Consider the following 23,794-nt stretch of genomic DNA (forward strand, 5'->3'; position numbering starts at 1 on the left):
ATAGAATTTACAGTGCAGAAGGAGGCCATTGGGCCCATCGAGTCTGCACCGGCTCTTGGAAAGAGCACCCTACCCAAGGTCTACACCTCCACCCTCGCCCCATAACCCAGTAACCCCACCCAACACTAAGGGCAATTTTGGCCACTATGGGCAATTTAGCATAGCCAATCCACCTAACCCGCACATCTTTGGACTGTGGGAGGAAACCGGAGCACCCGGAGGAAACCCACGCACACACAGGGAGGATGTGCAGACTCCACACAGACAGTGACCCAAGCCGGAATCGAACCTGGGACCCTGGAGCTGTGAAGCATTTGTGCTATCCACAATGCTACCGTGCTGCCCCTTCTTGAACTGCTGCACTCTACGTGGTGTAGGTAAACCCCACAGTTCTGTTAGGGAGTTCAAGAATTTTGACCCAGTGACAGTGAAGGAATGACGATATATTTCCAAGAATGACAATATATTTCCAAGTCAGGATGGTGAGTGACTTGGAGGGGAACTTTCCAGTCATGTTGTTGCTATGTGTCTGCTGCCCTTGTTCTTCTAGATGGCAGTGGTCATGAGATTGGAAGGTGCTGCTTAAGGAGCCTTGGTGAATTCCTGTTGTGTATCACGGCTTCCACTGTATGTTGATGGTGGAGGGTTTGAATGTTTGTGGAAGGGGGAGCAATCAAGTGAGCTGCTTTGTCCTGGATGGTGTCGAGTTTCTTGAGTGTTGGTGGAGCTGCACTCATCCAGGCAAGTGGAGAGTATTCCATTACACTCCTGACTTGTCCCTTGCAGACGGTAGACAGATTTTGGGGAGTCAGGAGGTGAGTTACACCCTACAGGATTACAAGCCTCTGACCTGCTCTTGCAGCCACAATATGTAATAAGTTTTTAAAAAACCAATATTAAAATGAATAATAAGAATGAATATCCACCCTATTTTCTGGACCTCTAAGGTGCTGGAGAGCATTCAGTAGTCATTGATTCATCTAGCAGCCTCTTACATTTTGTTTCCATTATTGTCAGCACCTTCTCGTTTTTGACCTTGTATACTCCTGTAAAGACTTTCTTTTTTTTTTCCTGAGGAATAAAGTGCAACTATCAAGGGTAAGTTCCAGCTGCCTGTTATGATTCTAAGGATAAAGCTAAGTTGATCTGATGCTGTCTAGTGGGACATCTTTCTGTGAGTTCTTGTGAAGTATTGCTGTCCTCTGATGATTGTTATATGTCTGTGAATTCAATGGGGAATGCGCATTTTGCAGTTGCCGCAACAGATTCCATTTTGCATTGCTGTGTGCTGTTCAGCTTCCACTGTCCTATTTGAACTGTTTTGAACAGGTTTTGTACTACTTTGCTTGCCTTTACGGAACGCTCTTTGACATTCCATTCCAGGAATGTTATATGTATGAATATCGATTTATACCTCATTATGCATTCAGCTGGAATAGCAGCCCAGCAACCTCTGATAAAACTTTAAATATTTTCACATTTGTGATGATTTGTCAATGTTGCAATGTACTTCTATTGTATACCTTGCAATTTATTTCCATGTGTTTTAACTGCCTGATGTTTAAACGTCTCTCAATATTAGATGGGTGATGTGTGTTGATTTGTGGGTTTTGTCCTCTTAAGGGCAACACAGCAGAGTAAGGGTAACCTAGCTTGGTGGACCAATTAAGAATCACCATGGGTAATTACCCAGGGGATGGAGTCCTCCCTTTGGCAGAAGACACCTGGAAGACATATAGGGGACTAGGGCAGCTGTGTGGCTGCTGTGCTGCTGCACAGTTTTTCTTATTAGTAAATACCTTTTGTGTTTCTAATGAAGTCTGTGAAAATGCATCATTACACATGGCGATGAGGATGGGATTATGATGACACAGCCCGACACCTGTGAGTATCCTGTATTCATCAAAGTCTCAAAAGTTACTCACCCGAATGCATCTCTTTGGGTGAATAGATACATCTGAGATGTTGAGATATTATCAGACCCTGTGGGACAGGAGCAAAGCAAATCTGAACTGGCCGGTAGAGTCAAAAGTTTTGAAATGTATCGAACGAAAGAAGGGAAAATGATGCTGAGAAGCAAGAGCTGCGGCTTTAAGTTAAAATGGAACTTAAGTTTAAAAAAAAATTTAGTTGCTGGAAAGTTATTTTATCACAAAGAAAGCACACAGTGCTTTCAGTGAAAATAATAAATGGCCAAAGGGAGATGCAGTGAGGTGTCCAGAAACTTTGGAACAATCAAGGAGTTGAAACTGACAAGCTCCCGACCGGGGGAGAGTCTGCGTGGGTTATCATAGAATTTACAGTGCAGAAGGAGGCCATTCGGCCCATCGAGTCTGCACCAGCTCTTGGAAAGAGCACCCTACCCAAGGTCAACACCTCCACCCTCTCCCCACAACCCAGTAACCAATGCTAAGGAACAAGCAGGTGCAAGCTCTGTCTGTTGATTAGAACCTTAAACGCTCAGACAGGACAGAAACTACCAAACGATTTACATACGAATGAGCCATCTCTGGGGACAAAAGAGAAACATTTAGATACACAATGTTAGGACAGACTCCCCGACGCCAGAAGAAGCTAAGGCAAAGCAGACTGACAGTCAACAGGACACGCCCAGCGATCAGGGAACACCCCTCTATTGGAGGAAAATCGATACCGACGATTGGGAAAGACCCAATTAGTTGAGGCCAAGTTCAAGGCCCGCCTAATAGAGCGTGAAGCCCTTTGCAGTATAAGAGGTATCATCCAAGGGAGAATCTTTGTCCTTTGGCTTTGACTCTCAGTGAAGAGAGAGACCAGCCTAGCAGCTACAGCAGACCAAGTAAGTTCCAAGTCAACGCACGCTACGAGATAGACACTCCTAGTTGCTACCCTGTAAACAGCTCAACCCAGCAGCCTCAGAACCGAGCAACGGCCATTGCTCCTCTGACTGAGCGGGCGCCCGAAGCTAAGTATAGGCCTTAGTAATAGAGGTAGTTTAGTTTGTAGAGTTTATGCATGAGTAGATTTGACTGTGTGTAAATAAAAGAGCATTGCTTTTGAACTTACTAACTGGTGTATCGAGTCATTGATCAGTATTCGGTTCTGAACCTTGTGGTGGTGTTGAAAGATACCTGGCGGCTCTTGAGCAAACGTGATTAAATAGAGCCAAATTAAGAGCCAACCAAAAGTTAGCAACATTTACTGGCGACATCTGACGGGACTCGACTTAGAAGTGGCCTAACCACTCCGAGAGAACCCAAAATTTGAATTGAGAATCCAATTGGAAACAGAAAGAAAAATCACAAGCGTCAAAACAGTACTGATCAAGCCTCTGAGATTCGGAAGTGTGTTAATGCATGCATACTAACAGGGATATAAGGTAAACCTGAGAGATTTTGTTGCAAAAAATTGTCGGGAGTTTTGTAGGCCTGAAATTAGCATAAGCCGTACCAGTGTTTACATCACCGCTTTAATTATCACCCCCTGTTCCAAATTCGTTAGAGATCCTAGTAGAGAGAATGGCAATGAAGGCAATGGAACGCCTTATGAACCCCCAGGAATTCGAGGTCGCAGCGACCAGTAGAGTAGGACAGTATCCCGTTGGGAAGAAGAGATCAGGAAATATCTCAAAGGGAAAGGATGGCCCCTTTGGAGTGACTTCTGTGATAAGGAGGAAACAGGACCCAGGAGTACAGGACATACTTGGTGGAAGAACCTGTCAGAGATCCACAAGAAGAGCTTAGGGAAAGCTCGCAAACCAATGGCAATCGTGTCCTGTTTGGCACAATTGCGAGGCACAGAGGAGGTCGTTAGGACGCTCCGTAGAGAGATAGAGAAGAGAGACAGAACCAGTGAGGTAGACGTGAGTGAGGTAGAGAAAGAGAATCGAGATCTGAAAGAGCAGTTAGCAGCAAGGGACAGAGAGGTGGATGATGCCAAGAGGGCATCATCAGTCTTGTCTCGCGCATTTGAACAGCTTTCAGACACAATACGATAAGGTCTACCAGGACACACAACGTGCGGTCTTGGTAAGAAAAGAAACAGAAGAGCAAGTTGAGAAATTGAGAAGCAGTGCAATGATTTAAAAGCAGCCCTACGAGCACACCATACTTCCACAACGGAACAAAGGCAGAGTTCCGTAGACCATGCAATGTGCCGGAAGCAAATTGCAGAATTCAATCTCTGCTGTCCGTGCAAAATGGCTTTCAGAGTACATTCGGACCCCAATTAGATTTAAAAAACGGCCCCGATTGGCAGGAATTGAACGAGACTGCCCATAGATACTTGCATGGGACATGTACGCAGGAAAAACCGCAGGAAGGAAAGCGCCCCAACCCCCAACCTAACAGGCAGAACACCCCCCCCATGAATCCTGTAACCATACACCGCAGGGCCGAAGGAGAAGCAGACTTCCTTTACACAACCCCGTTAACCGTGACCCAATTACGGGACGCGTGTGGAAAAATTACACCGTTGCTTCCCACATCCGACCCCCACCAATTTTTCGTGAAAGTCAGACAACAGGCAACCATGTACGGCCTGGACGAAAAGAAGCAAGTGAAGCTCACAGTTTTAAGCCTCGACCCTTCAGTCGTGGCAGCCCTTCCCGACCCACAGAATGGAGGAGGAGGCACACTCCAAGAGATGCACACAGTGATCCTTAATGCGATCGGCTTTAACAGAGGAGACCCCGTAGAAGGACTAAATAAGTGTCGGCAAAAGAAGACAGAGCACCCCACAGCGTTTGCTGGACGTTTGTGGATTCACTTTACCACAGTTTTTGGAGAGTTGGCCCGTGCCCATTTGTCCCCAGATAATATGGCCAAATGGACCCGAATTCTAGTCTCCCACGCCACAGAAGCAGGACGAAAAGCTTGAGAAAATTATGACCCCTCAGATGAGGCCCACAATGAAAAATGGGTTTTGAAGAGATTGTCCCGCACTTGGGAGAAATCAATTGCAGGCAAAACCGCATTTAAATCACCCGATGAAGAGCAGGTAGAAATGAACCCAGTTAAGGCACACCAGAACCCCGCATGGGTAAATGAGGGCTGGAACAGCCAATCCCAGCCCAAAGTTCAGGAATGTTATAATTGTGGACAGCTAGGACACTTTGCACGAGAGTGCAACATGCCCCAGAAGCAGCAGAGAAACCAACAGACAGGCACCCTAAACAGGAATAGGGCAAAGCCGATCCATAGCGTTAGCGCCCGTTCAGAGAGTACAGACATGAACGGCGCCGACTGACGGTGTTTGGGCTCCCCAACTTGGGCCTGCGACACCCTTTGGGACAAGTCCGGTAGACCGGTAGTAGCAGGCAAAGTTCGGGAACAACCCGTGGAATTTCTTTGGGACACAGAAGGGTCCCGCACCACACTCAATTGCTCCACAATGTTTCAGAGAGGCACGTGGCCCACAACAGACACCATCACACTCAGCGGTTTTACAGGCCATTTACAACAGGGACACATCACAGCCCCTGTAGCAATACAGATATGGAACATCGCAACCAAGCACCCCGTAGTTTTAGTTGATCTGCCCCAGACAGCAGAACATATCCTTGGGATCGACTTCATGAGCTCCCATAACCTTTCTTTCGACCCAGTGAACAAGTGTGTTTGGAAAATGGCAAAGGCAGCACGAGCCCCCGCCACACTCACAGTAGAAAAATACGTAAATAGGATTAGCTCAGTAGGAGACTTCTGGTTCGCCCCTCGAGCCATTAGTGCAGACAAACAGGTTAGGGCAGTCCTGCCGGAACACAAAGCAGCATTTGCACAGCGCAAGCACGACTGTGGCAGTTTAACTAGCTTTGTGAATGTTACAGGCCCCGACCCTAAACCCCAGAAGCAGTACGGATTTCCCCAGGAAGCAGAGGGAGAAATCTCCAAAGTAATAGAGAGTTTGTTGGATCAAGGCGTACTCAGATCAGTAGCCTCCACAAACAACGCACCGATTTGGCCCGTCAGGAAACCGGATGGATCATGGCGACTGACCATTGATTACCGGGAACTGAACAAAGTAACCCCAGCAGCAGCCCCCACCGTAGCCACGAGTCCCGAGACCATGCTCAAACAGGGACTCCAGTCAAATTTATTTTCAGTTTTGGACATTAGTCATGGCTTCTGGTCCATTCCATTGGCTAAAGCGTGCCAGTGCAAATTCGCCTTCACATTCCAGGGACAACAATATACGTGGACGTGCCTTCCGCAAGGCTTCCGCAACTCCCCCTCCATTTTCCACCGACAGCTGGCAAATGGATTAGCAAAATATTCCTGCCCCGATTGTCTGGTCCAGTATGTAGATGACTTGGTACGACAGACAGACACAAAGGGAGAGCACATTTTGCTCCTCGCAGAGCTCCTAGCACTCCTAAAAGAAATTGGTTGTAAAGTCAACCCCAAGAAGGCCCAGATTCTGAAAGAAAAAGTGATTTACTCAGGAACAGTGATCACTCATGGTGAACGCGAGATCGAGCAAAAGAGAATTGACTCGATCGTCAAATTGCCCCTTCCCCACAATGTCTCAGCCCTCCGGTCATTTTTAGTACGAGTTGGTTACTGCCAAAACCGTAGTGACGGTTTTGCCACTAAAACAGCGCCCCTATCCGAACTTCTCAAGAAGCAGGCACCTTGGGAATGGTTTCCACAGCATACAGATGCCGTGGATGCTTTAAAAAGAGCACTCAGCACAGCCCCCGCACTACAGGTCCCAGATCCACATTCCCCGTACACTATAGAGTTAGCAAGCAGCAACCGAACCCTTTCGGCCGTACTCCTCCAGGAATGCCACGACCAGTTGCGTAGGCATACGCCTCACGCGTGTTAGACCCCGTAGAGCAAGGATTTTCTGCCTGTGAAAGGCACCTGCTCGCAGTCTTTTGGGCAGGACAATACTTTGCCTACATTACAGGACTCAACCCCATCACCATCCTCACAGAACACACACCAACACAGTTATTGTTAGACGGCCGACTTAGAGATGGCACAGTCAGCCAAATCCGCGCAGCTCGTTGGACCCTTCTTTTACAGGGACGGGACATCACGGTAAAGAGAACCAAGACCCACACCTTCCTTGCCGATAATCTGCAGTAGGCAGGCACCCCTCACGAATGTGAGATCATCACCACAAAACAGAACACAGGCCCATTTATTCCCAAAACACCTCCCAGGAAAACAGGTAGTACACCCCAGCCCCCAGACACGTGCGCACCCCTAAGGATTTATGTGGATGGCTCCTCCACAGTGTTAAATGGAAAGAGAATTACCGGTTGCGGTATTTATGTAGAGGACGCGCAGGGACGCGCCCTAGATGAAATTTCCTTGAAGTTGCCAGGACACTTAGGCTTGCAGGCAGCAGAGCTGGCAGCGATTGCATATATTGTAGACCACCCAGACTCGTTCCTGACCCCAGCAGACATCTATTCGGACAGCTTGTATGTCTGCAATAGTTTGACAGAGTTCCGACCACTTTGGAAAACAAGAGGATTTGTTTCCGCGGACGGTAAACCCCTACCCTCAGCCCCATTACTCCGCCATATCTTAGAGACAGCGAAGGATAGGAAATATGGAATAATTAAGGTTCGCAGTCATCACCGTTCTTCCCCCCCTGGTAACGTTAAAGCAGATGCCTTGGCGAAGGCAGGCTCCAGGCATGGTTATTTTTGGAACCCCCCCCGAAAGCACCCCAGTACATGCAGTTCATGTCTCACAGACCAACATTCAGGATTTACCGAAGGCACAGAAAGAGAACGAGTAACTCAGGGAAGTTTTCAAGGGAACCTTCCCAGCGCCATACGACAAGTTTAAAAACTCAATAACCACACACAACGGCGTGATTTTAAAGGATGGCATTTATATAGTTCCCAGCCAGGACAGGAACCAGATCATTTGTCAATTCCATGACAATCATGGACACCAAGGAATTGAACCCACCCTAGCCCACCTCAGACCGCTCTGCTGGTGGTCTGATTTAAAAATCGATGTCACACACTACGTAGAGAATTGTTTAATCTGTGCACAGAACAATCCAGACAGATATGCGAAAAAGGCTCAACCTAGTCATACCCGCCCCGTTAATGGACCCTGGACAAATCTCCAGATAGACTATATAGGACCCCTACCCCCGTGCAGACATGGTTACAAGTATGTGTCGGTGGTCATAGACACCTTCACAAAATGGGTGGAAGCATTTCCATCATGAACTAATACGGCCAAGACGACGGCTAAAATATTAACGCACCACATATTTACAAGATGGGGCCTCCCACGCAGGATATAATCCGATCAAGGCTCCCATTTCACCGGACGTGAAATGAAAAACGTCCTCACGATTTTCGGCATTAGACAAAAGTTCCATATCGCATACCACCCCCTGTCAAGTGGAATAGTAGAACAAATGAATAGGACATTAAAAGCCACCCTCAGGAAAATGGTACAGCAGAATAATAGCACCTGGGATTCAGTACTCCCATTTGCTTTGACGTTTTTAAGAAACACAGGATCTACATCCACAGGTTTCACCCCCCACACCCTCATGACCGGACGCCCCATGAAAGGCACTGAGTATTTATTAGGACTGGATTTGGCCAGCCCCGCAGTTACAGCCCTCACGCATGAAAATGCCGCAGCAGTGAGACTTGGAACCAGGAAGAAACAGAGCAAGGCCTGTTTCGACAAAACAGTACACGCCACTGAGTTTATAGTAGGGCAACAAGCTATGCTTTCCCTTTACAACCCCAGTTCATTCCTCTCCCAAAGATTTTCCGGACCGTACTCCATTTCGGACAAAGTCAGACCTCAGTATACAAAATAACCTATCCCAATGGTAAGTCTGCGTGGTCTCATATAAACCAGCTCAAGGCTTATGGCTCACAGAATAACCACACACACCACATCCTGCTCGCAGCAGCAGACGATCACGCCCCACCCACAGGTGACGTATTCCTACCCTCCCCCAACCACTCCAGTCCACCCTCAGACACAACTTCAACTCCGCCCCCAGAGGCACGACTCCACCTCTCCCTTCCCTCAACCAGCAGCGATAGCGACAGTGATAGCGATCAAGAGGACGATAGCCACAGCACACCACGTTACGCCGACACCCCTGCACCAGGCCCCACTCCCAGTGAATCTGAGCATGATTCTACTGACCCATTTGAGATCACTTATATCAAAGCCCCTGACCCAGACCCACCGCCCGACGATTACAGATTGAAGCATAGTAGCTCCAACCTCGACACACGATTCTGGCACCGAGACAATTCGTTCAGGCTCATCCGGAATGATGAGATGGACCCCAATTCGCCCCAATCAGCTTTAGCACGGTTACTACAGACAAGAGTTTGGCAGCCGGGAGAAGATGATGACTTAGAGTCTGACTCCCACCAAACCAATCCCTTTGCGACCCTGTTCGCTATTGAGCAGTGAAGTGTCCAGATAATGGAGAAAAAAGGAACTGATGGAGAGACACGGTGTCCTTTCTGATGGAACCTGCACCATGTTTGTTGAATGTTTGTTCATTAGTGTTATCGTTAAGTGATGTGTGTAAACTCGGAAAGGTTTTTCATGGCCCCACGTCACCACCCCCTTTGACGGCCGATGGCTGTTAGAGGATCTAGTTTGTCCCCAGAAACTTGTTAATGGAACAAGTTTGTCCCAGAAAATAGTCCAGAGGAACTAGTTTGTTGACAGAACCCGACTCATAGTTGCTCTCATAATTCGAGAGGTAGCCCCCCACAATGACCACATTCTTACCCATTCTTGCCGGTTGCTCAGGCAGTGGAGAAACGGCATTGGTCCCCGCCCTGCCTGAGGACCCCCCTCTGGCCAGCTACGCTCGGGTAGAGCACATACGGCATTGATCACCGTCCTACCTGGGGATTCCACCCATTTCTTACCTGCCGCTGCCCATACGCATCCCATTTTGGCTCGTTACGTTTAAAATTCTTTTGTTTGGTTTTGGCAACCCTTCGGTTGCTTCCCTATGCTATTTACATCCTCAAAAACTGGGATGGTAAATCACACAGGCTGCGAGACGGCTCGCGGTATGGCAGTATTTTCTTAGATGTCTTGTCCAAATATTTGTTTCATAAAAAAAAATGAGGGAGTAACAGATGGTGACAAATTATAAAGGGAAATTGGCAGTAAAGGACAGACAGACAGACACACGAGATCTTAAGCAAGATAATAACAGAAATTATGCTTGTGTTCACAGAACTCCAGAAACCCAGGAACCCCAGAGGAAGACAAAGAAGTCCGACAAAGATGAAGACAGCCTTCGTGTTCACATGGATCTTAGCGGGATCCCTTCAGTTGCACGCGGACGCTACCCCCTGACCCCTACCACACAAACCGTAAATAACTCTCACCCCTGTAATACACGGAACCCCGAGATAACTAGCCCAGCGACAGCTAGCAATACCCCGACCTGGTGTGATAGGTTTATCACCTGGTACTCACTCTCATATGTAGTCGAAGCACTCTTAGTGCTGGCGATACTTTGCAGTGTCGTGCAAACGTTTAGAGTCAGGAAATGGCGAAACAGAGCATATCGCTCTCGCACCCTGGTATACAGATTTAGGTCCACCATTTTCAGATTTCACCAGACCCCCGAACCCATTGGGACGGATTAAAATGCATCCATTTTGTTGAATGTATTCTGTGGAATAAAGAAATGTAAACCTCTGTGTCTGACTGCCAGGCCAGAGACATTTGTGTGCTGCTATTTTGTACAGTTTAAGATGTATAGATTATTTTTGGATTGTTTGTATTTTTGGATTGTTTAAATGAGGATAGTTTACTGAGAATAGTTAGAGGTTCCAGTTTTTTTTAATTTTTCTGTAATGCATGTATTAATGTCATAGCGCCCCGTAGAATTTTTTGATAATGAATGTATTTTAAATGGTTTAGCTAAAATTGTGTTGCATAGGATAGGACAGTGCGGAGCCTAAGCATGGGTGCCCCGGGGATCAGAGGATGAAGACGCCATGGTAATGTGATCCTTCACGCTTCGCGTTGAGGATCACAAAGAGGGAGTGTAGCGATCTGGGATGGCCACATCCCGATTGCAAAACGGACACTTGCAAAGACTGCAGGGAAAATTGGACAATGCTAAGAAACAAGCAGGTGCAAGCTCTGTCTGTTGATTAGAACCTTAAACACTCAGACAGGACAGAAACTACCAAACGATTTACATACGAATGAGCCATCTCTGGGGTCAAAAGAGAAACATTTAGATACACAATGTTAGGACAGACTCCCCGGCGCCAGAAGAAGCTAAGACAAAGCAGACTGACAGTCACCAGGACACACCCAGCGATCAGGGAACCACCCCTCTATTGGAGGAAAATCGATACCGACGATTGGGAAAGACCCAATTAGTTGAGGCCAAGTTCAAGGATCGCCCAAAACAGCGCAAAGCCCTTTGCAGTATAAGAGGTAGCACCCAAGGGAGAATCTTTCTCCTTTGGCTTTGGCTCTCAGTGAAGAGAGAGACCAGCTTAGCAGCTACAGTAGACCAAGTAAGTTCCAAGTCAACGCACGCTACGAGATAGACGCTCCTAGTTGCTACCCTGTAAACAGCTCAACCCAGCAGCCTCAGAACTGAGAAACGGCCATTGTTCCTCTGACTGAGTGGGCACCCAAAGCTAAGTATAGGCTTCAGTAATAGTGGTAGTTTAGTTTGTAGAGTTTATGCATGAATAGGTTTGACTGTGTGTAAATAAATGAGCATTGCTTTTGAACTTACTAACTGGTGTATCGAGTCATTGATCAGTATTCGGTTCTGAACCTTGTGGTGGTGTTGAAAGATACCTGGCGACTCTTGAGCAAACGTGATTAAATAGAGCCAAATTAAGAGCCAACCAAAAGTTAGCAAAACCCAGAAGGAGGCTACTGAAAGACCCCAGAAAGAGGACAATGAAGGATCCCAGAAAACTAATTAAATTACAAAATGAAGAACAAAGAGAGAAATGCAAAATGGAAACAAGTCAACACTTCCTCAAAGGCGGACCTGACCAGAAGCCAAAAGGGTTTGGTTGAAGTTAAGACAAGTAGAAATGAAGCTTTCTTTTGTGAAATGTATGTGTCCAATAAGAAGATGATGGATTCCCCCTGAAAGAAACACAACAATTAAAGTCTTCAAAAGAAACCAAGAACTATTAAACATAAAGGGGTGTCAGCAAAAATAATTAAAGCTCTGGAGAAGACATTAAAACAGCAAGATGACATGACTGCCAGCAAACTGAGAAAAAAGTTGTAAACATTTTTTAAATGCAGTTAAGAAGAAGAAGTGAATGAGACAATGTAGATTAAGCTGAACTCCATGTAAAAAACAAGTAGAAAATAAGAACAAGTCCAGTGAAGAATTGAATCGGGAGAATAAGAGCATGAAGAAGGGGAAACCTGACAATGGAAAATTAGTTGAAGAGGTAAAAACTTTGAAATTGACGGAGAGTCAGCAATTCAGACCGAGAAAGAAACTGGGTTTATGTGCCAGAGAAAAATCGCTGAGAAGGTCACACTACTCGCAAAGCACAAGAACCAATATTAGAAAAAGATGCTGAATTGAAATGCTGGAAAGAGGAAAAAACTTTATCACTTGACCTAAGTACCAGAAACGGATACCATAGCCATTCCTTCACACGTGACAGGCCGAGATTTTGTAAGAAGTGTCAGGACATAACAATTTGTTTCATGGTGGTGATATGCGCCTGCATGCATTAAAATGTAAGGTGCATGGCAGGGCAAGGGTTAAAGTGAGACTGGAGGGTGGCCCTACCCATAGAGTAAGGTATGTGTGGTGTTGGGTGCTCTGAGGTACAGACGAACCAACACGGTTGCGATTGGTACAATGCAGTTTTATTCCAACTAGTTATTTACACATCTGACTTGGTACTCAGCACGTGGTGACTGTGTGAGTGTCTTGTTAATGATGTCCTGGCCTTGTCCTGCCTCCAGATGGACTGCTCAGCAGGTGTCATGTTTCTTGTCTTATACTGTGTCTGCTCTTGTCTGTGATTGGCTGTCGTGTTGTGTGTGCTAATTGGTCTGTTGGTCTGTCTATCATGATGTGTGTGTTGTGATGTATGTTTGAATATCATGACAGTATGTAGCCACATGGTCAGAGAACAGTCTAGGAAAGAACTCAATAAGCATCAAGCCTGATTGGAAGAGCTCCAGGCAAAACCATAGTTGGAGCTGTACGTCATTAAAGTCAACCAATGAAAGTTTTTTTGTTTAAACATGCAATCCTCAAGATTTCATCAATGAGCCATGATCTACCAGGAACAGGAAACCCCCTCAAAGACTTGACTTATAATTGTCCAGATGTTTAGTTATTTTAGCTCAGTCGGCTGGACAGCTGGCTTGTGACGCAGAGGAAGGCCAACAGCGTGGGTTCAATCCCCGTACCGGCTGAGGTACACGCCTTCTCAGCCGTGCCCCTCGCCTGAAGTACGGTTACCCTCAGGTTAAATCATCACAAGTCAGCTCTCCCCCCCCCAAATGGGAAATCATGGAAACCCCACAGTGCAGAAGGAGGCCATTCAGCCCATTGGGTTTGTACTGACCCTCTGAAAGAGCACCCAACTAGGCCCATTCCCCAGCCCTACCCGCATAACCTGGTAACTTCACCTAACCATTGGACACTAAGGGGCAATTTAGCATGGCCAATCCACCTAACCTGAACATCTTTGGGAGGAAACCGAAGTACCCGGAGGAAACCCACGCAGACATGGGGAGAAGGTGCAGACTCCGCACAGACAGTCACCAGCCTATGGTCACCTGAGACTATGGCGACTTTACTTCAGGAGGCTATCCATTCACATGGAGTAGGATCTTCGCAACCTTTGTTAAAGTCTAAAATATTCACACCTTTGCGATGATTTGTCAATGCTGCAATAATAATAATCTTTGTTATTGTCACAACTAGGCTTACATTAACATTGCAATGAAGTTACTGTGAAAATCTTTCTTGCGACTTGCTTCCATTTACTTTAACCCCCTGATGTTCATACTTCATTAGATATTATAAACAAATTATGATCTTTCATTGTTGCAGATATTTTTCAATCATTCATCATGTTTGATTCATATGTGTTCTTCAAACATGCATCATTTCGGTTTTTGCCAGTGAATATTGATGAAAGTTGAATATCTCCCCATGGTCTGATTCATGGAAGGTGGAAGAAACTGCTTCTCGTCACTGATCTTCCCTTTGCACGTTTGAAATTGCTGCGTGTCTGGTTCCTGCATTTGGGTTTTAATTTGCACACTTTAAAAAAAAATATCAGTCCATGGTTGGTCTGCTATTTAGCTGCAAAGGCAGCACACACTTTTCTTACTTGGTAATGGAGGTCGTTTGAACGAGGAACTGTAATGGTGTCAAAACAGCCACCGTTATACGGTAGCACCATTCCCCCTTGGCTCTTCGCTTCTCTCTTTGGTCTTCACTTCCCGTGGTCGTTCCACGAGTTCAGTCGTTCCTCCATTCAGTCAAGTGGCCGCACACTGTGTGCGTGTTAGGCTATTGTGAAGCCAAGACTTCTCTTAACATCCCCAAATATCATGAGATGAAAATCGCTTATTGTCACGAGTCGGCTTCAAATGCAGTTACTGTGAAAAGCCCCGAGCCGCCACATTCCGGCGCCTGTTCGGGGAGGCTGGTACGGGAATTGAACCGTGCTGCTGGCCTGCCTTGGTCTGCTTTAAAAGCCAGCGATTTAGCCCAGTGAGCTAAACCAGCCCCTCACCATCACTGGCCATCCTCCCATTTTGCTGGTGTTGCTGGTGAAAGAGATTCGATTTTCCAGGTACTGCACCAGCAACATTAAAATAATCGCCCCAGTCAAATGCACCGAGGAAGATCAGTTGGTATCCCAGCCATTCGTCGGTATCCCGACTATTATGAATCCCATCCCATTTTCCATCCTTTCTGAATATACTTTGGACCCTATTGACCAGAGACTTCACTTGTCCATTTCATTTTACTCCTCATACAAAATTCCTCCATTTATTTCTCATATTTGTCATCTCTTTCCCTTTGTTCCATATGATTACGTGCACGTCCTCGGGTAGAATTCTCAATTCTCACAAGGGCGCCCAACATCTTGGGGGAAGATCTGAAAAAAATGGTGGGACTTGACCCGTTCGCCTGCTTCTCCAGGTTAAGCTCTCAGATGTCTGTGGCCGCCTCCAGCCCGACAACCCTCCCAGATCGCTACACCCCTCCAATCTGCTCTTTTACTCATCCCCAATTTTAATCACTCCAGCACTGATGGGCATGTCTTGAGCTATCTGGACCCTGAGCTCTGGATTTACCTCCTTAATCCACCGTGCTTCTCGACCTCTTTCCCCTCTTTAGAGATTCCCGTAAAAAAAAAAACACCTCTTTGACCAAGTTATGTCACCTGTGCTGATGTGGCTCTGTATCAGATTTTGTTTGTTAACACCTGTGTGAATTGCCTTGAGGTGTTTTTCTTTACATCAAGGAGGCTTTAGAAAGGTTTTTGTTGCAGTTAACAGTAATATTCTGCCAAAGGAGGACCCATGTAGAAATGACCTAAACTTATTTTCAAAGATAGGGGCCAGGATTCTTCAAAATGGCGGCTAAGTTTTGACTCCGGCGTCAACAGGCCTCTTGGCCCAGCGATTCCATGGCCCACAGGGGGCCAGAATGACGCCGGAGTGCCCCACGCAGCTCCGGCTGCCGATACGCGGCCCTGCGCTGCCGGCTGCGGGTCCGCGCATGTGCGCGGCGGCCGCTTCTGTGCCGGCCCGCTGTGTGGGTCCGCCATGTCGCGCGGGGCCGGCGCGGAAGGTAGGGCCCCCCAGATCATGCATGCCTGCCAATCAGTGGTACCCGGTCGCAGGCATGGCCGTCGTGAAGGCCCCCCCCCCACGCCCCCGGAGACTGATCCGCCCGCCCCCCCACCAGGACGGCCACGGTAGCCGCGACGCCGCGCTCTCGCCCGATGGAACCATACGTGAATCACGCCGGTGGGAATTCGGCCGGTCGACCATGGAGAATCGCTACGGGGGCCTCTTTCAACGGCCCCCAACTGGCGCCGCATTGACCGCGCGCGGACGACTGCAGCCGATTCTCCGGTCGCCTGAAGTTCGCGTCCTAGCGTTGGACCCAATTGCGGGTCTGACGTCCCATTCTCCATCCCCACGCCGAGCACGATTTCGGCTCGACAGTATCCCAGCCAGGAGCTTTGAGGATGGAGAGTGACTTGATCTGCACAACATGTGTCTGCGTGGGCTTCCTCCGGCTGCTCCGGTTTCCTCCCACAGTCCAAAGATGTTCAGGTTGGGTGGATTGGCCATGCTAAAATTGCCCCTTAGTATCTAGGTTCATGCAGGTCAGGTGGGGTTACTGGATTAGGGCGGATGAGCGCTTTTCAGAGGGTCAGTGCAGACTCAGTGGGCCAAATGGCCTCCTTCTGCCCTGTAGGCAACCTATGATTCATTCCTGTGGTGTGGTCCTTCAACATCCTATAATTTTGTCTACAGTTCCTGCAAAACCTTTGTGACAATTGTTGAAAGTTTGCATTTTCCCTGACATCTAGCTTGCTGTGAAGTGTGAGGAATGCGCCCATGGCTTCTCCAGTCTTCACCCATCAGTTTTTTTAAATGTTCTCTGTCTTCCTTTCCAACCTGGTGTAGGCTCTGGATCTGTTAATGCTAAACTATCACCCTTGTGATCTGCCACCAATATTCCATCACATCCTTAAGCCTTCACCTGAAGTAGTTTGTGTTGCAATTGTCCTATTTGGAGACTTAACTGATCTTTTTAATGGCTTCTGATTTATTATTAAATGATCTATTCAGGAGATCATTAAAATTTTATTTTCAAAAATGAAGCATGGACCATGCCAGTGGCTATCAGCCCACAGATGTCAGTGGAGCAGTTCCAGACACCCACCTCTCCACCTGGATTGTGCTTTCTGATTCTCTGCCCCTGGGTAACTTGGCATCCTCCAGACTGATCCATGCCACTAAGAATTCTTCCCCAGGGCTGACCGCACCCTATCGATTAATCCACTTTATTTTCTGACGCTGGTCATCTTGTGCTTCCGACCTAACTCTCCACTTGAGTTCAATCTATAACGTCCCACAGTTTCTCCAGCACACGTAAAGCACATTGTCATCCAGAATGCCATCAAGGGCAGCACGGTAGCATAGTGGTTAGCACCGTGGCTTCACAGCTCCAGGGTCCCAGGTTCAATTCCCCGCTGGGTCATTGTCTGTGCGGACTCTGCACGTTCTCCCCGTGTCTGCGTGGGTGTCCTGCGGGTGCTGCGGTCTCCTCCCACAGTCCAAAGACGTGCAGGTTAGGTGGACTGGCCACGCTAAATTGCCCTGGGTGTCCAACAAAGGTGAGGAGGGGTTATTGGGTTCGGGGATAGGTGGAAGTGAGGGCTTAAATGGCTCGAGGGCCGAATGGCCTCCTTCTGCACTGTATGTTCTATGTTCTGTGTTCTAAGTCTCTTCTTCTCAATTTTCCCCCTTTCAGTCCCCGATATGGACCAAGAGTTTTGATTCTGCACCAGCCACTGTGATCCATTCCAGTGGCACAAACCCCCCCCCCCCCCGTCCCGCTCTCTCAAGGAAAACTTTATCCTCTCCAAACCTAGAAACCCCGCCATGTCACTGACCCAAGTCTCCACATTTGGGGGTTTCGCATCCCTCCACATTAACAAGAGCCGTCTCCAGGCTACCAAGGAGGCAAAGGCCAGGGCCCCGGCCTATTTCGGCTCCTGCACTCCCGGATCTTCTGACAACCCCAAATATCACTATCCCCAGTCTCGGCTTTACCCGAGTATCCAAGACTTTGGACATAACTTTTGCAAAGCGTCGCCAACATTATTTAAGTACTGGGCATGCCCAAAACATATGGACATGATTTGCTGGGCTCCCTGAACACCTCACACTCCTGTCCTCCACCCCAAAGAACTTGCTCATTCTTGCCGCTGTCATGTGTGCCCGGTGTACCACCTTAAACTGAATCAGGCTAAGCATGGCACAAAATGAGGAGGAATTGACCCTGCCCAGGGCGTCCCCCCACAGGCCCTCATCCAGCTCCTCACCCAGCTCCTCCTCCCACTTGCCCTTCAGCTCCTCTGCCGAGGCCTCCTCTGTCTGCCTCCTGCAGCTCCTGGTATATGCCTGATACCTTTCTGTCTCCTACCCACATGCCTGAGACCACCCTGTCCTGTATCCTGTGGGCAGGTAACAGCGGAAATTCCACCACCTGCTCCTCCAAGAAAGCGCGGACTTGCAGGTACCTAAAGGTATTCCCTGGGGGCAACCTGAATTTCTCCTACAGTGTCCTCAGGCTAGCAAAAGTCCCATCTATAAACAAGTCCCCCATTCGTTTGATACCTGCTCTGTGCCAGCTTAAAAACCCTCCGTCCATTCTACCCGGGACGAACCTGTGGTTGTTTCGTATCGGGGTCCAGACTGTGCCTTCGCCACTGACCCCAGATTCTCAGTGCCGCCATCACCACCGGGCTTGTGGTGTACCCTGCCGGCGAGAGCGGCAGCGGTACCGTTATCAGTGCCCCCAAGCTAGTATCCCTGCAAGACGCCGCCTCCAACCCTCCCTCTACTACCCATTTCCGAATCATGGAGATGTTCGCTGCCCAATAGCCAACCCCCCCCCCACCTCCACCCCAACTGCACTCTAAGAACAGTCTTTTAACTCGCGGGGTCTTGTTTCCCCACACAAATCCCGTGATAATCCTGTTCACCTGCTTGAAGAAGGACTTGGGGATGAGGATGGGAAGGCACTTGAAGACGAACAAGAACCTGGGGAGGACCGTCATTTTCTGCCTGCACAATTTCAAAATGATGCTTGGTTCCCTCTGACTGCTGGTATATTCTTTAATAATGGGTACATTTAGTGCAGCATCATAATGCACAACTTAATTTATGTTGCTTTGAATTTTCACTGCTTTGCCAACTGCACTAATTAACTTCCAACTCTGTCATGATAGTGGGATATTCGGAACTTGGGTCCATGATGTAGCAGACAATTTAGGGGTTAAACAGACTGAAGAAAAAGACTGCTTACAGCAGAGGTAGATGGATACGCCCACAACCTGAGTTACCTTGTCCCGTTCCGACTTAACCTCGTTAGTGGGAATATACGGGATGTGCCAATTTGACCAGGATGATCCACTCAAGATCCATTGTCATTCACGCCAATCTTGTTTGACTAGCCATCAACCTATCACAGAATCCGATGATCTATTTTTCCATCAGTGGAAGGTTAGTTTCATATGAATGGATAACTCTGTTCTTTTGATTAAACAGGATTGGACAATCAGGCAAGATAACAATAAGGGATTCAAGTCTGGATACCTCAGGGTAGAACCTTTGATTGAGGGGGTCAGTGGAGCTTAGAGAGAGTAAGAGGAAAGGATGCTTTTTTTGAACAGTTACAGCAGAAGGCTGTGGAGGTCACCCGGAGAGGTCATGAAGGAAGCTGCTACAGATACAGACTTTCAAAGGGTTCTGAAGGAACTTGTCTTACAGCAGAGAATTACTTTGTAAATGCAAGTATCATATTTGCCTGTCTATGTATTTATTGGGCATTTTGTTTAATCTGAACTAATGTGCTAAGGTTAAGAAACAACATGTAACCTGTCAGTGTTAGACTGCAGTAAAAGTTATAAATTGTTCTTAATCCTTTTGTTGTGATAAAGTTTGTTTATGAAATAATCAAGTCCTATTTCTCATATGATCACTCCTGGAACAAATTGATCATTTCGCACCGCATTAAAACTTTAAAAGTGTTATGGTATCCAGTCCACCACTCAACTACGGTTGACAGCTGACCAGGTGCCCATAACAACTCTGATTAATGTTTTTTCATTTTATATATAAATGACCCCGTGATGTGATTGCACCATATTAATGGCTTAAAATGCAAGGAGGCATTTATATTTGTACTGGGAGACATTAGAAATAAGTTATAGTTTTAAGTGTGCTTAATTTAATGCTTCTGTACATGGAAGGGTAAAAACGGATAGCAAGCCGGACAAAGATTTGTATGTGTGGGGGTGATTACAATTCCCAATGTGATTCCACTGAGCTTAGAGAGGGTTACACTGTTAAGAATAAATAGAACTATCAGGGGTTGCTTAGCAACTGGAGGCCCTTATAGGGATAAATAACTCTTTTAAGTGTTAGTTTTAGCTCAACTTGTGGGCAATTGGAGACAGCACACTGGGGAATGAACAGCTCTCAACTCTGCCAGGAGAAGCTGGAGAGCACAAGGGAGTTGCCGAGCTGCAAGCTTCCTAAAGAACAAGATACGATCCAGATAAGCAGGGAATTGGGACAGAAATAATTTCTTAAGTGGTTGAAGTTAAGAGAGCAGAGACCAAGGTATTGTTCAGAAGAATTCAAGGAAGGGTGAACAAGGTGTTCTGAGTTAAAGATACAATTGCAGTAACTAGGTTTAATGTGGGACAGCAGACTTCAGAGACAATTGGAATTTTAATCCATTCTGGGAATTGAGAATTAAAGCAATTATGAACAATTTTCACAGAAGTCAAGATAAGGAAATCCTAAAGGGGTTAATGTAAAATGCTAGACTGGATTCGCTGACAAAAGCGAAGGTCTAATTAAGAGTCAATTGTAAAACTGGGACTGGATTTTAGAATGTAGTCCACTAAGGAAGAACATTATTATGAGAAAAGTTTTTAAACTGAATTGAAGTTTGGAAACTCTCAGGTGACAATTATCCAGGGGGATTCTGAGGGGAAAACCACAGACACAAACTTGGGTTCAGAACAGAGTGTGTGCATTTGATCACAGCCAGTCGGTGTGCTTAAAGGCAGGTTGTGTTAGTGGGACCATTGTCGCTTCAAATGTACTTTGTAATCTATGTTAATTTTGAAATCTGTGTGCAATTGTTAAGTTGGGGGGGGGCGAGTCGAGGAGTATTGCACAATGATCCAACTTTTCATGTTTAATGTCTTTTACTTGTCTTTTCATGTCTTTTCCTTGTTGTTAAAATTAATTAGCGGTCCTCTGACTCTGTTCCTCCATCTTTTCTAAAAAATAAGTTGCAGTCTTTTGAGCTCAGATTCCATTCTGGGGTGTTCCCATTCAGATATATCATCAACCGGGATCATAACAGAGATACTTGACGTCATCCACCCAAATGGGAACAGGCTCCCGTAGCGAGCAGGTTTAGCCGGGTGTTTCCCAGTGCTTGGGGAGCTGAGAAACACCACGCTATTGAACATCCATTTGGGTAGATACGAGGCCTCAGCAGGGAACGCCACAATGAGGCTGCACTCAGTCCCATTTCCTGTATTGGGTCCTGGGCCAACACCTATCCCTCGGTTAAGTAGAGATTACCTGGTCGTTATCACATTGCTGTTTGTTAGAGCTTGCTGTGTACAAATTGACTGCCATGATTGCTAATTTCTGACAGTGGTTGCAGTTCAAGTAATAATTTATTGGCTATAAAATGTTTTCCTGAGATTACGAAGGGAAGCTGCATAATTGAATGTTTTGTCTTTAACCCGTGACCCAAACCTTTCTTCTTGTTCTTCTATTTTTGAAATACAAATCATACTTAAATGCGATTTCCCTTTTAAGAAAAATGCCTTACACTGGATGCACAAATCCTTCGGGGTGGTGCGAAAAACAGGGAAAGAAATTAAAGAAAAGATGTTAATAGGTTTTTCCATTTCATTCGAAGTTGAAATTCGAACCTTGTTAATTTCAAAATGTGTTGATGTCACCAGCATGTCAAAGCATTATCCCGGGACAAAGAGTCACTCTGGCAGTGTTCATCTGCTTCAAGGAATGCTTGGCCCCCACATCAAAGTGGAAGTGAATCATTTGTACTGGAGTGCGAAAGCAGCTCCACCAGTCGATCACCCGCTGCTCGACTCAAAGCACCAACAGTTCAAATCTCAGCCTCGGCTGAGTTTTATAATCTCCTGTCTTCACTGCCTAACGTTTCACCATTTCCCAGCCAGGTCAATAGCTGGGGCAGAGTGCTGCTGTACACCCTTCAGTGTTCAATCTTCAGAGAAGGGAAATTCGCAAAGAACATCATTCTGTCACCCAATTAAGTAGCGATGCTGACAGCAGCTACCACCAATCCATTGACAAGGGCACCCTATATTCCTGTCTGGCAGAGGATGCTTGGAGGTGGAGGGTAACAGTTGGCTCTCTAAAAGTAGAAACAAGAAAAAGCAAACACAGTTTTTTAGCTTGTTATGGCATGCAAATCGAACCCTCTGACGCATTAAAATGCACTTTTCTGCCACAAAGTTTGTGGGGTTTTTTTTAGAAATAAAAGACTCACAGACGGCATGATTACAATCTGTGTGCATCGAGCAGTGACTCTAAATTGGCTTAGCAATCCACAGAGGAAGTATCAGCCTGCCAGAGCACTTCAAAGGGTATATACCTTCTGCACTTTTCAATCCTGTCCCTGTCAGTTCGCATATTATATTATTTCTGCACTTCTGTTACACGGTTAGGGAAGAAGGAGTTTGTTATTTATTCACGGGGCACAAGCCGATTTGCCCTCGGACGGTGACAATCGATCAACATCTTGAACTGCCGCAATAATAATAATAATAATAATCGTTTTATCGTCACAAGTAGGCTTATATTCACACTGCAATGAAGTTACTGTGAAAATCCACCAGTCACCACATTCTGGCACCTGTTCGGGTACACAGAGGGAGAATTCAGAATGTCCAATTCACCGAACAAGCACGTCTTTCAGGAATTGTGGGAGGAAACCCACGCAGACAGGGGGAGAACGTGCAGACTCCGCACAGACAGTGACCCAAGCTGGGAATCGAACCTGGGACCCTGGCGGTGTGAAGCAACAATGCTCACCCCTGCGCAGCGAGCAGCTTGTGAAGTCATCGCGGAGAGCTAATCACATTGCTGCGGGTCTGGAGTCACATATAGGTCAAGGTGACACAGTCACTTCCCTGAAGGACATTAGAGGCCAGGTGGAGATTTATAACAGTCTGACAGTCATTATGACTGACACTATCTTTTATTCCCCCGCAGATCCATTTAAGTTTATATAAATTCCCCAGCAGCCATGGTGGGATTTGAACTCGCGTTTCTGGATCATTTGTCCAGGCCTCTGGATTACTAATCCAGTAATGTAACCACTATGCGACTATATATGTTGTTAAATGTTATAGCAGCCCGACCTTTGCCTGTCTGAAATTTGATCTTCATGTGGGAAATGACTGGAATCTTCCCATCTGGGACTACGTCCTGTGGCGGGGGCAGGAACGGGGAATGTTTCCCGCTGCAGAGGTCGATGGGAAATGATGTCATATCTCCTGAACCCGACCTCATTAATCATATATCCAGGGTTTAGCGCTATATTCATAAATTCATAAGTTAATAAGATATCGGAGCGCAATGAGGCCATTTGTCCCGTCGAGTCTGCTCCGCCATTCGATCTTGGCTGATCTCATCCTGGCCTTTACTCCACCGTTCTGACCATTCCCCACGACCCTTCAGCACGCTACCAATTGAACATTTGTCGAATTTTACTCTCTAAATTTACTCACTGTCTCAGCATCCACCGCACTCTGGGATAGCAGATGCCGTAGGTTAGCAATCTTTGGGAGAAATGGAGCTGGATTCTTCGATTTTGAGGCTCTGTCCCCACGCCGACGTGGGAGCGGTGGCGTTTTATGACAGAATGTATGGCGGAAAACAGCCACCAATCCTACGTTTGGATTGGGGCGAGCATCAAGGCAATGGAGAGCACCCGGCTCTAACCGCCGATACGGCCCGGGAAT

The sequence above is a fragment of the Scyliorhinus torazame genome, chromosome 6 (genome assembly GCF_047496885.1).
Source record: "Scyliorhinus torazame isolate Kashiwa2021f chromosome 6, sScyTor2.1, whole genome shotgun sequence".
NCBI lineage: Eukaryota > Metazoa > Chordata > Chondrichthyes > Carcharhiniformes > Scyliorhinidae > Scyliorhinus > Scyliorhinus torazame.